Raw genomic sequence first — 17,760 nt, 5'->3', positions numbered from 1 at the left:
GTATATGGAATGAAACTGTTGTAGGGGGTGTATGCTATAGCCCCAAATTAGATATTTTAGGGAAAGAATCATATGGACATGTGATTACAACCTTTGTTTCCCTCTTCTACCTTTTTTTGGGGGGGAGGGGATTGTATTCAATCTGCATCTTAGTCCAGAAGCGATAATTTAACATGGCTGTGCCATTCTCATAAGCCACAGCTTGTCAGTTTGCTGAATTATCAGTACCAAGTCAAGCAGTGCAGTAGAAACAGATCGCATGTGCCAATTTTCCTTCATTTGCTTACCATTTTCCAGTCACTGGAGGAAACTGCAAATGCCAGTCTTTCTCTTGCATGATAGAAGTGCGTCGAACTCAATAATTTAGCAGATGTTCATGGACAGCAGGTGGTCCAATGAATTACAGCAAAGACACAAGTCATTAATGTTAAGGTTGCTAGTCATCAAACTTGTTAAACTTATACTTTACAAGTGTCTTTTAAACTTAAAAAAACCAAGAAATTATAATCCCCTATGTAAGGGGCTGCAGGAAAGGTTACAACATGGGGCTTTTTAGTTCAGAGGGTGAACTCAAGGGAGATGTCTAACATTATGTGGTGTGGAGAAAGTGATCAGGGAGAAGTTTGTTCTCCTCTCATGATACTAGAACTTAAGGACATTCAATGAAGATGAATATTGGAAGATGGACAGACAAAATACTTCATATAGCACAAAGTTAACTTTTGTCAGGAGATGGAGTGAAGCGTAGGTCAGCAATCAGAGCAAAACAAAGGAGACTTCTCCTCTCCCAAGCAATCTCAGACTGCATCTCCGCACAAGTAATTTCTGCTCTGCTCTTTTCATTTCTCTGTGTGTCCTAGACTGAGGAAGGGGAGCTGGTCGCAGCAGGATGGAGAGACACCCTGGATTCTTCAGTAGCCTGCTCCTCTGTCTCCTGGCCCCCTCCTCTCCAGCCTCTGCTTCTGCCTCGGAGTCTGAACTGCTGTCTGCCACAACCTCTTCCTGCTCACTAAACCCTGTTGCCTCTTCAGCTTCTGACACCTCCTCCTCCCAATGTGCTCCTTCTTCTCCCTCTGACCACTCATCATCATCCCACCACCAATCCCCTGGCTCTGGGCCTTCTTCCCCTGCGGTGTCCATTGAGGGTTCCCCAGCTGGCGCTTCCTTCAAGTTGAAAGAATAGCCAATGTGAGAACAGATGCCAGCCTAGATGGGCCTTTGGCCTGATCCAGTAGAGCTATTACATGAAGAGACACATCACCATGATCTTAAGTGGGAACACAACCTCCTTTATTAGATTCTCCCTCCAACAGACTAGGAAGAATGAAGGACCAGAACATTATAATTCTCCACACCACACATAAGAGCACACTGCTTTGAGAATGGGCTTTTCCCCCTACAATGTAGATTTACTTCAAAATGATGCCTCAAATCAATAGGCAATCTGGCGTGCCGCTGTAACATGACGTCACATTACGTCATGGGTGCCATTGAGCACCCATAATCTGGGGCCCAATTCAGCACCCCTGATCTCTGGGGTGTTCAGCATTTTTCAGAAATGGAAGTTCTGTCGCTTAGGCCATTTTGTGCAGCACGTGTGCCAATTGGAACTAAAAACAGTGCCAAATTGGAAATCTTTACCAATGTACACAGGTGACAGCCTTTTAAAATCCATTTCCCATGCTCTTTTAAGAGGAATAATTGACAGAACAGTGAGGTGCAACACACTGAAGAACGAGGCCCAGTAGCAGTACTTAATTTGGCTGCGAGAATTTGTCTTCTCAAGAGCGTCATCGTTTAGCTGCAACCGTCTTCCCATTTCTAGATGCTAGTTTCTGAAAAATGATGATGGCTTGAATCTGCTGCAGTATTAAAAATGCTCAGGGAGCTTAAGTCACCGGGTTGAAACGGATATTCTTAAGAACAGAGGTTCTCTGCCTTATACCAAATCAGACCATTTGTCTATCAATCTCAGCTTTGTCTACAGTGACTTGCAGTAGCTTTCCTGTGTTTCAGCCAGAAGTTTTTCCTAGCGCTATTTGCAGAGGTGCTAGACACTGGACCTGGGAGTTTCTGCATGCAAAGCAATAGTGCATTGTTTATTCTAGAAACACTGGTGCAAATCTACCTTGTTCAGCATAAATATTGCCGGCACATGCAGCCACCCTGACCATTCTCATCTGATCAAAGGCAATGATCAGGGCAGGAAAATTCTGCAATGCATTTACGGTATTAGTAAACATAATAGGAGGAAGTGTGATGCTGCCAGTTTAACTCTAAAAGGGAAATCAAGTCTGCAGTATGGTGTCCTGTGTGTCGTTAGATTTGGGTCGAATAGACCTGGCTTCATGGCCGTGCAGGAACTGTGTGACTTTGGACCAGCCACATACTTGGAGGGTTGCGTTAGAGGCATAAATGGCATCATCCTGTACCCTGCCAATATTGCTAAAAATGAAAGACTGCACGCTTCAGCTAGTTTCTCAGGGGAAGTATGCCATAAATTTGAAGAGAGCCCTGCACGTCTCCAAAAGGGAAAAGCAACCCAGGACTGATGAAAAATGAACTCGAGCTGAACTCTCCCAGTGGCAACTCAATGAGGAATAACAATGAGATATATGTGAGGATAATGGTGTGAAATATTCTATGAGACACAGAAGGGTGACCTAGTGTTCCCGTGCAAAGGAAAACAAGGATCAGGTCTGACGTGCTAAGCAACCTGTCTCCCTGGCAGCTCATATATAAGGAGGAAATTATGTTCTCCATATGAGCCTCGTCTAATTTAATAACAAATGCTCACACTTTCAAAATGCTGCAGAGGCTTTCACAACTCACTTAATGCTTACAAATTACTTCTAATACTGTACACTAAAAATAAAACATGCCATTTGCTGATTCATTAATAAGTCATATAAGGCAGGTGAAGGTACACATAGCAATTCTCTGAACCTTTGGCATTAGTATTCAAATCTCTTCCCTCCCCCTCCCCCCAAACCCACCCATATTGTATTTTCAGAGATACTTGGTAATAGCACCTCATCAGGAGTACTGGAAATCTTATAGGGATATGTATTGCACAGTCTTGGCTTCCAGTGCAAACTGTGAAACATGGAACACAGCAGCTTCTTTGGGGAATTTCTATATTTATTGAACATTTCTAGCCCAAAGGCTGCATAGCGCCTGGAAATTTCCAATTTCCTGAGACATACTCTGCACACCAACACCCTTGCGATGTCCAGCGAGCTCCACATCTCATGCCCTCAGTTATGGCAAACCTTCAAAATGTAGCAAAGCTCTCCCCCAGAAATAGTATGACCAAAACTGCAAACATATTAAGGTTATGGAACCCCTGCCTGTGATATACAGTAGATGACAATCACAGCGTTTAGGTACAGAATTCTAAGCCACCCTGACAATTCCATTCCTCACGTTCTTAACTCTTTGCCTAACCTTCCATCCTTTCTGCTCAAGCCATCAAAATTTATGTTGCATTTCTTGCTTCAAGTACATGTCACATGAATATTTGTCTTGTGATCTTGGATTTTTAAATTTATTTATTTCGCCTTCCCATGTTGAATGTTGCTTGGCTTGCTCCGCTGAAAGACTTGCAAGCAACCAGCAACTCCCCCTGACTGTCTGTGGCTGTAAACCAGGAATCTTCAAGACCCAGGATCCCCTTTTAACCCAAACATGCATTTGGGGATCCATTTCTTAATCTTTTACCATGATTTACACGGTAATAGTGCTCCTTTTGCGGCCTACCTTGGATCAGGCCACAACCCACCAGCTGAAGACCGGTGTTGTAAACTACTCTACCACAATGGGATACAAATCAAGGAAGACTTTAACAAGTTCCCTTGAGTTCCCTTAGGAAAAATGAAATGAAATGAAATACTACAACAATGGTAGCTCAGAAGTCAGAACGGAATCCGTTCCGGAAGTCCGTTCGACTTCCAAAATGTTCGGAAACCAAAGTGCGGTTTCTGATCGGCTGCAGGAAGCTCCTGCAGCTGATCAGAAGCCATGGAAGCCCTGTTGGACATTGGGTTCCAAAGAACATCCACAAACCGAAACACTCACTTTGCGGCGTTCGGGAGCCAAAACGTCTGAGTACCAAGGTGTTCAGGATCCAAGGTACGACAGTACTTGAAATTCAATAGATCCTGTAGCTGGAATTACATACAATCTAACCTCTGTTTTTAAGGGGTTATTTTTAAGATGGTTTGGGATAATTAGGCCTTTTTCTAGAAAAGATTAAAACAACAGCATGATTTTTATCACTAGGCACTGAGGGTACAGTCTTTGGAATTTTGAGGCTAAATAAAAGTATTTAAATAAAATAAAATAAAAATATTTCAAGGTAAAAGGAGTAACACAGAAAACTTTTGCTTGCCAACCAAGAGAAAGAAACCCAAGTTTGATGAGCCAAGGATTCAAGTATTCAAGTTTGGCATCACAAATGGCAAAAAGGTTTGCATTAAAAAAAATGTTTAAACAAAATATTCATGGAACAATTTCAGGCAACAACCAAATGTGTAAATATGACCATCTGCTTGTGGGCCGATGAATACAAACAACAGCAACACATGCCACCGACATCATATGCCAACCATCACCTTGATCATCTTATGTTCGTTCTTGTCTCCTTCCTCTCCCTGAACTGTTGCATATGCATGCGCATATAAAAATCACTCAGCACAGTTGGAGCCCAATCCTTACGGGAGCATGAGGTGCTTCCCTGGCATACATGATAGCTAATCACAACACTCAAACATCTCCAAAGAAGAAGAGGGGCTACTACAAACCCAGCTCTGATTAGAACACAAGACTTTCCGGCCTTCCAGTGCCCAACATCTCTGCCCACGTGACCGAGCACAACGGCCTGATGTGAGTGACGTTCCTTTTTTTGAGAAATGCACAGCATTGGCTACCACTGCCCATTGCAAAAAAAAACAAAAAGAAACCTACACAGGAAGCTGCAAACCTTCACAGGTTTAATAATAATAATAATAATAATAATAATAATAATAATAATAATAATTTATTATTTATACCCCGCCCATCTGGCTGAGTCTCCCCAGCCACTCTGGGCGGCTCCCAATCACATGTTAAAAACAATACAGCATTAAATATTAAAAACTTCCCTAAGCGGGGCTGCCTTCAGATGTCTTTTAAAGATAGGATAACTGCTTATTTCCTTGATATCTGAAGGGAGGGTGTTCCACAGGGTGGGCGCCACTACTGAGAAGGCCCTCTGTCTGGTTCCCTGTAACCTCACTTCTCGCAATGAGGGAACCGCCAGGAGGCCCTCGGCGCCGGATCTCAGTGTCCGGGCTGAACAGTGGGGGTGGAGACACTCCTTCAGGTATACAGGACCAAGGCCGTTTAGGGCTTTAAAGGTCAGCACCAACACTTTGAATCGTGCTCAGAAACGTACTGGGAGCCAATGCAGATCTCTCAGAACCGGTGTTATGTGGTCCTGGCAGCCACTCCCAGTCACCAGTCTAGCTGCCGCATTCTGGATTAATTGCAGTTTCCGGGTCACCTTCAAAGGTAGCCCCATTAGAGTGCATTGCAGTAGTCCAAGCGGGAGATAACTAGAGCATGCACCACTCTGGCGAGACAGTCTGCAGGCAGGTAGGGTCTTAGCCTGCATACCAGGTGGAGCTGTTAGACAGCTGCCCTGGACACAGAATTAACCTGTGCCTCCATGGACAGCTGTGAGTCCAGAATGACTCCCGGGCTGCGCACCTGGTTCTTCAGGGGCACAGTTACCCCATTCAGGACCAGGGAGTCCCCCACACCTGCCCACCCCCTGTCCCCCAAGAACAGTACTTCTGTCTTGGTTGACTGTGAATGCCCAAAAGAAGATTCTATGAAGTCCTCTTGTCCCCAGGCCTAGGATGGATGGCATAGCAAAGGGCATAACAAGTTTCTGTTTCTGTCATTGAAACATTCAACGCGTGGATTACAAGTGGAAGATGAACAGTAGTCTAATCATTATTTTCTTTATATTGAAAAGCCCTTTAGATGCGCCATTCTGTTTTTATACAGTTGCTAATAATGCGTAAAAGAAGGCCATGTTATCCTTTGTGGTAATGTGTCTCGGTCTGTGGGAAACCTCATTCTGATGACCCCAGAAGCAGAAAGTCGGCTGTGGGTGGTTGCTAGGGAACTAATGGCATGGTTTCTCTGGTGAAATTTTCAATTTCATTGAAATTGAAAATAGAAATGAGAGAAATCCCCTGCTGGAAAAGACCACAATCTGTCAAGTACATCATCCCATTTCCAGAAGCAGCCAGCTAGTTGCCTTCAGAATTCACAGGAAGGGTATGATCACTATCCCCTTTTTTCTTTCTGACCCTCAGAGGTCCACTGGTGCTGGGTGTGCAGTCTCCATTCACCTATGAAAGTCTAACAAAGGTTTTTCAGTGTCATCTAAGATGATGGCTATTGCTACTTATGTTTTCACGCCATCGTGTCCAAGATGTGCAATGAGAAGATGTAAAAAAAAAAAAAACAGCTGGAAAACAAGACAGGCCGCAGTCTCTGCAAACTCCCACTGTCCACCATTCAAGGACGCTGACTTATGATCCCAACATGATACCTGCAAATAGAGGGAACCAATGAACTCATAATGATAGAGGCACACCCACAATACCCCTCTGCATCACAACTAGGGAACGGAGAAATCATGATTCGGTTTGCATTTAAAGGCAAGCTTACCTAATTCTTTGTGGCAACAATGGAAGGTTGCCAGGGGGGAGGCATTTCAGTCCCAATCCCTGAGAGCAGCAATATAGGATCCAGTGGATCCCAGGCTGTCTCAGCCCTGGCCCATCCTCAGAACACTCCATTTCGCAGCTGTCAACTGGGCTGTTCTGGCTGGCCCATCACTGGTGGATCTTCCACTTATCCACCAATTCAACAGACAGTGGGAGGCTTGCTAAACCAGCAGATGTGAGCAGAGCGATGCCTCCACTCATTCCAACCCCCCCATAGCCCCTACATAAGGGGGGGAGTTTGGATCACAGCCTAAGAGTTTTATAATGTCAGTGTGCAAGCAGTGTCTCTGAACTGGTTCAAAACCAGTTTGAAATGTCTAAACAGAAACCAAATCAGGGAGTTTGTTAAAAAAATAAATAATATAAATAACAATTTGGAACCATCCCCATGTTTTTAATGGTTCAACTCCCTGATTTCCAGTTCTGTGTGTGGCTGGCCTTGCAGGCGGGGAGAGGGGAAGCAATTGATCTATCAATTAAAGCAGTATTGGAAAAGAAAGGAAGAAAGCCATTCACTATTGGCATATAAGTGCCTAACAGTGTAACTATGGGAGAATCTACAGTTCAAGTTTACATCATAAAGTGTTGTTGTTGTTGTTATTGTTATTTGTACCCCAGCCATCTGACTGGGTTGCCCCAGCCACTCTGAGCGGCTTCTAGCATATATAAAAGCATAATAAAACATTAAACATAAAAAACTTCCTTAAATGTTTTAAAATATGTTAAGCTATTTCCTCCAACGATTCCTGCATACCAGAGCCTTATATCACTGTTACTTCAAAGCCAAATGTTTTGAAGCATGCTCCTGACTCACTAGGAGAAATCACTCATGGAACTAGCAGGCAAGGTGCCATTTGTACCAAGTACAGAACACCCATACTGTGCATACTGAAGAAGAAAGGCAGAAATCCTCTGAAAGTATAGCATCATATGACAATACAGAGAGACTTGTCCCTTTGCTGTCTATGGGCTGTGTTTCCCTTCTCTTTCTCCTCGGGGCTAAATGAGATGCGGTGTCGGCAGGCTCGTATGTTTGCATACAGGTCGTGCCCTGATCGCACATACTGCCGTTTTTTTATTATTATTATTATTATTATTATTATTATTATTATTATTATTATTCAGGATTTTCTTGTTTTACAGGAGTGTAGTGCCTCGTATTTTTTTTTTTACCCATGTAACATTTTTACAAATCCATTTCATTTGTTGAGGCATTAGGGGGAGAAGAAAAGAAAAAAGAAAAAAGAGAGGGGGTGGAGGGAGGGAGGATGGATAGGGGTGGGGTCGGGTGGCGGTGTTTCTATTATGTTTAATGTATGTAGAGTTTGGTGTCAGCGTTGCTTGTGTTGTTCACTTGTGTTCCTTTGGTGGTGAGAGAGGTTGGGGTTGGCCTAGGGTGTGATTGTTTGCTTGCGATTGGCTGTGGTGATCTTTGTTTTTGTGTGTGGGTGAGGTGGGTGGGTGTTTTGGATCAGTTTAGCCATATTGATTTGTATGCTGTTGGTGGATTATTGTCGCTGTCCTGTTGGGCTGTGTATGTGATAAAGGGGAGCCATACCGGGGTGAAGGCGTCTTCTTCTGTTTGTCCCCGTGTCAGTTGAGAAAACCAGCAAAAGGGATGTTTACATGAAGTGAGCCTGCCTATGGCTCATCCTCCCACTGCTAGCACTTTCTCCCAGCCAAGCACACTCTTCGTATATGAGTTCAGCTCAAGAGAAAGGGCAAACGAAAGCAGTGAGAGACAAGCTGGCATAGGGAGGGTTCTGAACTCCTCACCCATAAGCCACCACCATCCAGCATTTTCCTCCTTCCTGAGAAGTCTCTGCTCTTTCTTCCTCGCTGCTCTGTATGCTTGGAACTGTCTCCCAGATCACCTGCACAATGCCATCTCTCTCAAACGCTCCTTTTTTTGGGGGGGGGGGGAATAATCAGTCTCATATAACCAACATACCTGTCTAATTGATGCTTGAAACAGTTAAGACCATAGAGAAAGCTGTCCTGCCAGGCTTAGCTCACCTTGGGAGGGACTAGGTCATCAAGTCTTTGTCCTTCCCATCCACCACAACCCCCCAGTCTACCAGAGAAACTCATCGTGTAAGGAGGTCTAAGCTGGTTGCTGTAGCTTATACGGCATGGCACTTACAAGCCACTCTTGAGTTCCTATACCAATAATTTAGGAACTTTCGTCACACGCTCAGGGCTGATTAGGCTGTTGTCTCTGCAGGGAGGACCCACTGACAGAGGGGCCCCATTAAGAATGAGGGAGAAAGATGCGCCTCACCGGGGGGGGGCATTCCACAAAGAGGGAACCATCACCAAGAAGACCCTTTCACAGGGCAATGCTAACCAGCCGGCAGCCAGCTGCACAGGATTGGCTCTCTGGTATCACCTGATTCCCAGGACCAAGAGAATTCTGTGCCGTGATGCTAGTAGCTTAACTGGAACTACCTGCAGTCCCCCTTCTCTGATCCATGCCTCTCTCACATCTCCCACTACAAGCCCTGCAACACCTGTCGAGAAGCCCAGCTGTAGCCATAGCTGTGTGTATGGGACTCCTTACCCTTAAATTCTGTAGGCTGTATCTCAAGTCTAGTTAAATCAACACTGTTCTATTGACTTCATCTTTGAAATTACACCAGCTGAGGATTCAGAGACATATGTTTTACACACACACCTGCTAAAGAAAGGATTATTTCTGGAGGAAAGGAGCTTAGCTTTTCTTTGAATTGAAGAGTTTGGGGGCTTCTGAAAGCTGCTGTGGTTGCTGAATCCCAAGAGCATCGTCTCCTTTGTGGCATTGTTTTTCTTTTAAACGGAAGATCTTTCCCTAACCAGAATAAAAATGGCTTGTCATGTTGAAGCGTAACATCTGTGGGTTTCGCTTTTATGAAAGCAGAACTGCACATCTGCACTGTAAATACTCAATAATGCTTACATACATTAATCTGTATTCCCAGCTATGTCTTTTCGCCCCACATTCAAACCTGGAGACAAGAGATCTCAGAAAATGAGAACCTGGCTTTAAACAATGAAACGGGGGGAGGAGGGGTGTTGAGAAAGAATCCAGCCCAAAGAAGGAGCATTAAATTCTTTTGCTAGGAAGGAAAACTGTGCTGAGAGTAAGTGCATTTGGTTTAAAAACTATTCTGAGATATTTTCAGTCAATGCAGGTCAGAAAGATGGTCTGTGGATTCTGGGAAAGGAGATTTGAATACACTATTCAATACAAATCAGATAACTTAAAAATCAATTTTGTTCCAGGGAAAAAGTTCTCTCAAACCAAAAGAGACTCAACTAATTACATCAAGCAAGGAGATGTAATATAGTCTATATGCACTTCAATAGATTTTTGTCTACGTGCAGAACAGGCAGCTAGAAAACCATGGCAGCAGGAGCCGGACATGCTCAGAATGTTTAATCTGGTGTCTTTTGCCTAGAAATGGAGTGCACATTATTAATGCCACAGGGACTGCACTGAAAGTGGTCTCCACATGGTGGCCTATAACAACATAGGGGCTGTGGACATCAGTAAGAACCTGGCACAGGGGCAAGGGGATCAAAGTACTTCCACAAAGGCCAGCTTATGGTGGCATCCCATCACAACCCAATAAAATCTGCTCTGGATCGTAGAAACAGCCATGCAGTTCTTACAGTGCAAAACAGAGCAAGTGGTCATTGAACACATGGTTTGGCACACTGGGCAACATCCTTGGTAGTGGCTCTTCTGAGCATGATTGCCATCACATTAGCCACCCAGAAATCCTGGGAAGTGACAGCGAGGTGGAATGTTTCCATTTTCAGCTCACGCCCAGTAAGGGATATTTTGAAATAGTCCCTTACTTCAATTCCTGGATGCGCCAGTACAGTGGTACCTCGGGTTAAGAACTTAATTCGTTCTGGAGGTCCATTCTTAACCTGAAACTGTTCTTAACCTGAAGCAGCACTTTAGCTAATGGGGCCTTCTGCTGCTGCCGCGCCGCCGGAGCCCAATTTCTGGTCTTATCCTGAAGCAAAGTTCTTAACCTGAAGCATTATTTCTGGGTTAGCAGAGTGTGTAACCTGAAGCGTCTGTAACCCGAGGTACCACTGTATACAGAGTGTGTAGAGAAATTCAAAAGAGGAGGGAAAATAACATCTGTATTTCAGACAAGCGGGCAGGGTTTCAAATGAAGGCTTCAGGAAAACCTTATCCAGCCTTCCTGCAGGTTATTCGCGCTCCCAGTGCTGGAATTCTAATGTTTGATCTTTGAGAGCAATACTAGATGCGACAATGGCAAAATATGGCGAGGGCAGCTGATCGAAAGATCGCAAAGGTCACACAGGGGAGCACTCCCTGCCTGCCCACCACAAAATCCAACGGGTCCTCCTTGCAGCCAAGTTTGCTTCTGTTATCAGAACCCTGCTGAGGGGAAGGTGACATTGGAGAGCAGGGTATGGGGAGGGGTTCTTTCTACACTTCCTTGTAGGGGGGGAAATGAGTAAAAATACATGCGGAGCTCTGTGTTTTTAGCCCTATATAAGCTGAAAAGTCCATTAAGATATGCCAGAGAGGATCAGGTTTCCACCCATTCTGGGAGCAATTCTTCAGAAACTACAGTGCAGAGCCTTTACATTGGTGGCCCTGTCAATGTTCCGCACTACAGCATAAACTGCTGCGCCTGATGGGCATTTAGCGCTGTGTCTTGTCAAGATTTGCTTTTGCATCTTAATATAGCAGGAGGTTTATTGATTTGTCATGTGTTACGATTTGTAATGAGATTTATTAGCTGCACTGCGTTTCTGAAATGAATCAATCAGGATGTATTAGTAAGCAGGCCATAATACAAATGAGTCAGGGTATTCAGATAAATTGAGTGTGACTCCAGCTGTTTAGCATTTCTCTATTCTTTTAAGAGGCTGCTTCTGTGCTGGGAATCCATGCCTGATTTTGTTTTTTCCAACATCTGTACGTGTAACAAAAGAGATGGACACACAGTTGTGAAAAAATAAAAAAAAATCCCTTCGAGTAGCACCTTATGAGACCAAATAAGTTTGTTATTGGTATGAGCTTTCGTGTGCATGCACACTTCTTCAGATACCAGTTGTGACAAGTAATGATCTATGTGTGGTTTTTCATCATAAAAGTACTTTTAAAATGACTTTTGAGCTAATGGCTGAGATAAGAAAACAAGATTCCTTATCTCCAAATAGGATACTGAAGCCAGAACAGGCATTTCAAACCACACCAGAAGTAGTCTAAACAGTGCTACATGGGATCCTGCCTCCTACCAAATCAGACCACTAATTCATCTAACTCAGTATTGTCTCACACCAAGGATGGCGAACTTCCAGATGCTACTGAACTACAACTCCCATCATTCTGACCATTAGCAGTGCAGCCTGGAGTTGATGTGAATTGGAATCCAGCAACCCAGGTCTGCACTCTCTAGGGTACAGGGATCTTTCTCAGCGCTACCTGAAAATGCCAGGGATTGAACCTGCATGCACAATATGAGTTCCACCACTGAGCTATGTGGCCCTTCCCATGTGCCTGTCAAGATCCCACCCAACCGAGACCCCAGGAAGACCTTTTTGAAAGAAAAGGGTTAGGAAGATTGCAGAAAACCCCCTACAGCTGTGGACCTGGAGGAACTCACAATTGCTCCCAAGACCGCCTGAAATGCCCTGTGTGGCGTTTGCCTCCTAGGTGGATCATAAGGAAAGGGTTAAATGAGTGTGAAGTGATTGGCCAGTGGGAACCCAAGGGGAGGAGTTGGAGTTGTTGGGAAGTCAGCTGGGAGTCGGAGAAGGAAGAGGGAGGATAAGTCTGTGGGTTGGTCAAGTTGTGTTGTGAGAGAGTGAGAGAAACTGTTAGGAGTCAGATAGACAGTTGGGATAATCAGTTTGAAGTTATTAGGAAGGTATAGGCCGGTATAGAAACTAAGGATAAGAAACTGACAACAAAAATTAACTGAAACCATAAACTTGTTCGTGCTTATAAAATAAACTTGATTATTTGTTTTAATGTCAGCAACTGTCTGGACCCAGTGTGTACCCGAGAGAAACGGGTTGGTGGCAGCGGGGAAGTGATGATAGTGGTGGCACAGGGATCAATAGACCGTCAAACGTCCGGGGACCCTGTGTGATCGCCACCTTGCATGGTCTAATGCACACCTTGCATGGACCCTACCCATAACCCTCCAACTCAAGCCCTCCTCAATCCCTGATTCTCTCCCTTCACCACCACTACTCCTGGACCACAAAGACAGCAGCATTGGGAAGCCCAGAGTCACCATAGAAGAAACTGTTTGGCTGAAAACAGATATTTCCTTGTAAGAAAGGGCCTATTCAGGAAGAGGGAGAAGATTCAGCCACAAACAATGACTTGGGGAAGGAGGAGTTGGCAGGTATGTGTCCTGGTGTCCTCTAGACCTTTCCTGGGCTAATAGCTCCAGCTTTCACACTAGGTCCTCATCATGGACAGTGTCTGCATCCTTCTCAGCCCTTGTGTTGCCACTGAGATGTGCATCCTTGGATCACTCTTCCCCCTCCTTCCAGCGGATGAGTGCAAGGTTGTTTATTAAGTTGCCTTATTCATTCTCCTTTGGTGGAAAGGATTTGACTAAGAGGCAGCCTGGAGAGAAAGAAAATACTCTGGACCGGTTCCAGACCGACTTAGGGTGGAAAGGTAATTTCAAACACCTCTCCATGCCTGAGCTTGCTAAAATCCAAACAAATGACAGCACATGAAACATCCTCTGTAAGGGCAAAAGTAACCCCTGTGCCCTTCCACCAAGATAAACTTCCTTGGTGTTTACTGAATATAAGTATGTCCTGGCTAAGCAAATGATAGTTTAGCATTTTCCCCAAGCATGTAGGACAGGGATGGGGGAGGATCTGTGGTCAGGGATAGCGGTAGCTGGAGTCTGGCAACATTTGAAGGGCCACAGATTCCCCATCACTGGTGCATGAAGATAAAACTGAAGAGTCACAAAGCTGTATCTGCACCAACCACAAGAAAGAAATCATTTTGCTTGCCACCATTCCTCAACATTTGCATTCTCCACCATGGCCACCCACAGCACATTTTAAGGGCAAGTTTATTTTGACGGAGTTGTTGTTCCATTAGGTGTTGCTGTTCATCATTCATACAGCACTTGTAAAGTGCAGAGCACTCTATTATCAACACCAGGTAAGTGCCTTTTTCTGTACTTCTCTAATACAGAGGCTGGAGGGAGGGTCACGGTGCATTTTGCTCCCATTTGACTGACCTTAAGGGAATGCTAAGCACTCTTTTGAGGAACAGCTAGTGAGCTTGTGATGACTTAGCAGAAGTCAAGAAGGAGTTAGCTGTGCCTTTTAAATGGCCAGGTAGATCGCACGCCATCTCACGTCCCCAAAGCATTTGGTCTCGATACGCTTCTGTTTGCAAGTGTCCCTCTTTCCCTCTGATCCATTTGTACATCTGCAGATCGTCTATCGGTCTCACCTTCCAGTTCTAGAGCTGCTTAAATAGATCATGTTGAGCTGCTAAATAGATGGGCCACAGGACACTTGCAAACACATTGCATCACAATGCCCTGAACTCCCCCCCCCCCATAATGCACAGGTGTACCAGAGCTAATAACAGAAACAGAAACAAATAAATGCACGGATCTGGGCAGTCCAGCGCCCATTCACACCCAGTTTTAGAAGTAGTTGTTGTTTCAATGCAAATTACACTTGAGTGGTGACTCACAATTGGGGTAAACTGCACAGGGGAACAAGTAAAGGGTGACTTTGTGCTTACAACACTTATGCAGAGGCACTGATTGTCAAAACCAGTTGCCTCAATTTGTGGACACACAGCTACTGTGATATGTGCCTGGGAAAGGATTTTTTAAAAAATCATCAATGGATAGTCCAGCAGCATATGTGTCAAAAGACTGCTCTTCATTCAAGAACCTCATTCCATTCTTCTTAAGGAAATGCTATTGAGTTGTGGCTAGACTTAGTTGGCATTTAAAGTAGACCCATTGAAGTCATGGGGGCTTAAGTTATAACTAAAAAATCCCTTCATTTCCACGGATCTAATCTAAGCATGACTTGATCTAGATCTAGCTCCTTCGAAAGACACCTAAAAACACAAAATTCCACAGCTGAATTCCAAATTCCTTACATCAGCCAACCAATAATGTTCCCCATCCTGGGAATTTTTGCCTGACTGGAATTTTTGCCTTGACCTCTGGTAATTCTTCTTTCTTGTCTGGATGGGGCACAGAGAGGGGTGTGCGAGTGTGTGTAGAACAGCGGTCGGCAACCTAAGGCCCATGGGCCACAAGCAGCCCATGGGGGTCATTTAACCGGCCCATGGGCCCCTGCCACCCACTCGGTCGGCCCCGTGTGCCGCGCTAAACAAAGCTGGCCAGCTTCCCATTGGCTGCAGGAAACTCCTGCAGCCAATGGGAAGCTGCGCACACCTCCACGCCGGAAGGAGCGCTGGAAATAGCGTTTGTGTGTGTGTGCGTGCGCGGTATCTGCCAACCCCTGGTGTAGAAAGTAACCTATGTACAAAGGTAAAATTCACATCCATTGCTCAGTCTGCTGTTGCCTTTAACCCTGCCCCTCCATGGGGATGTGGCCCACAGAACGTTGCTTCAAAGGGGCAAAATCCCTTAGGCTGAAAAAAAGAGGCGAAACCTCTTCCTCTCTCAGATACATGTCCTTGCTAAAATAGTCCAGGTAGGAAACATTAGTGCCTTGCTGACCAACCTGGCTGAAATGTAGTGGTGGGGGGCCCAGAGGTGGTTGCCCCAGGCCCAAATTTGCTAGGGGGGCAAAATTTCAACACTCAGTGCTGCCTCTGTACAGCTGTTCACTTCCATTGCTGGGCTCCGTTGCTGGGCTCCGTTGAAAACAGCCCAGGAACCAGGAAGTGACCTCTGCAGACAATGGAACGACGCTTCTTTTCTTATCAGCAGCCATCTCCTGGGTGTCTGTCTCAGATGCTGTTAGGCAGTTGAATGTGCATGTGTACTCAGTCCGTTTCCCTCCCTCCCACCCACCCCCTCCATTCAGCCCTGGGTGCTGGCAACAAACGCTATGCCACTGCTGAAATGCATGGCCTTCTGTCATTTCCTTATTTAACATCTCTTTTACTTAAGAGAACAATCTACCTCCAGGGCCTTAAAAAAATGTCTAGTGTCTATTGTGTATAAAGGACTGAACTATGGGAAGGCAATGAAAGAAGTGTTATCTTAAAAGTTACGGACCAAGTAGCTGTTTAAATCTATTCAGGTATCTGTTTAAAGTTTGTTTTAAATGTGCTTTCTATACAGCAAAAAAAGTTCTTTCCACACAGTTTATTTCCCTGACAAAAGAACTGTGTTTTTTTAAGCCAGAAATGCCACGCTGATCTCTGGAGCAACGTAGCTTTTTCTCTTTCAGTTGTGGTTGCTTCTTAGCACTGTAATTAAGTTTGAATAATGCTGCCAAAGTAAAATCATGCATTTTGCACAATTACTGTATGGCATGTAAGGGGGGAAATATGATGTGAGCTTTGTTAAACTTATAATACACTTGGCAATCACTTAACTTAATCAGCTCTTTTCTCCTTCAGGGAGGAAAGAAAACCCTGCAAGGTTGTTAAAGATTACTCCTTCAATTGCTCCAGAGTCAAATGCTGTTCCTCAAGGCCTAAATGAACATCAGCTGGCCCAATACTGGCCATTCCATTGTTTTTAACCAGTTGTATTTATAGGGATATAGAAAGAAGGACACTAGATTGCTAACCAGGAGCCATAGGATTAGTTACTGGTCATGCTTCTAACATCCTTCCTGTCATGTGGGACACTTCACATGATACAGCCTCAAAAACATTACTTACCCTTTCCCAACAAAGGTGGACCATGATGAGATTTGGGACCTCCTTTCTGAGTATCCACATCTGCAGTGCACATTTTAAAACATATATTTGTTACTGTTTTTGTGTGGCTAATACAGGGGCGCACAATAATTGTAAGTTATGAAGTAGCCTTGGCATGAACGATGTGTCTTGCCTGGTATTTTGATTCTGTAGTCTTTGGACTCCGCAGATCGTGCTGATGAAAAGATGTGTCATTAATATTACTGTGGGCACAAATACCTAGGACTGCCCCAGTATAAACTGAATTCTAGGTCCTTTGGGTTTATGCACTAGACCAGAGGTCGGGTGGCCCTGTAGATGTTGCTGGGTTGCAGCACCCATGTTTTCTGGGCATAGACCATGCCAAATGGGACTGATGGGTTCTGGAGTTCACTGGGAGGGCCAAGGCTGACCATCCCTGCACTAGACTAAAGCCTCCTATTTTTCACTGTCATTAGTGATGCTTAATTTTGATTGATTGATTGATTGTTTGATTGATTGAATTTATATACCACCCTATACCCAGAGGTCTCAGGGTGGTACAGAGCAAAAGCAAAATATAAAACCACCATATATTCAAAATAAAAACAACAACCCAATAACACCCCACCCCCCAAAAGAGAACCACATTTTAAAAGGGTATAGGGTGTCAATGTTTCCTAAGACTGTCGGGAGCATTATCTGCAGACAATGCAGAGGCTGATGAGAAAGTATACTTACATCTCCATCCACTTTCTCTCTCACTTGCTGAATGATCAAACAAACCAAAGGAGATGGCTATGCCTCTAGAGCCCTAGTGACCAAGGAGCCAGCAGAGGGAGGTGTCACAATGAAGGGCGTGTCACAAGGACCTCCACAACCTAGCAACCACCAGCACTCAACTGACACTACTCTCAACTGACACTACCAAGTTTGCTTATATGGCTTTTAATCCATTTTCAGCTTTTTGCAAGTATGTAAAATGAAATTTATTCTTTTATATTCAAGTAGTCCCATCCTTCTTTTCGGTGTCGTCCTATATTGCTAAACACTGGAAAACCAGAAGTCACCCCTTGTGTGTTTATTCATTTAATTACCCTCCTTCACCAGCAGGTCCCAGGGCAGATTACAACCATA

At 44.5% G+C, this 17,760-nt stretch overlaps 1 long non-coding RNA gene across 1 annotated transcript; it reads right to left on the bottom strand.

Moving 5' to 3' along the window:
• Positions 1-5,849: 5,849 nt before the first annotated feature.
• On the bottom strand, positions 5,850-17,386 carry LOC309528364. The gene is made up of 3 exons (XR_014217711.1): positions 17,365-17,386; positions 16,627-16,686; positions 5,850-6,604 (listed from the first exon to the last, which is right to left on the bottom strand). It is a non-coding gene; the product is annotated as an uncharacterized lncRNA (long non-coding RNA).
• Between the last annotated feature and the right edge of the window lie 374 nt (positions 17,387-17,760).

The sequence above is a fragment of the Podarcis vaucheri genome (assembly GCF_965113315.1).
Source record: "Podarcis vaucheri genome assembly, chromosome: 3".
Taxonomy (NCBI): Eukaryota; Metazoa; Chordata; class Lepidosauria; order Squamata; family Lacertidae; genus Podarcis; species Podarcis vaucheri.
The sequence above is the reverse complement of the archived record's forward strand: the minus strand, read 5'-3'. Positions and strand labels throughout refer to the sequence as shown.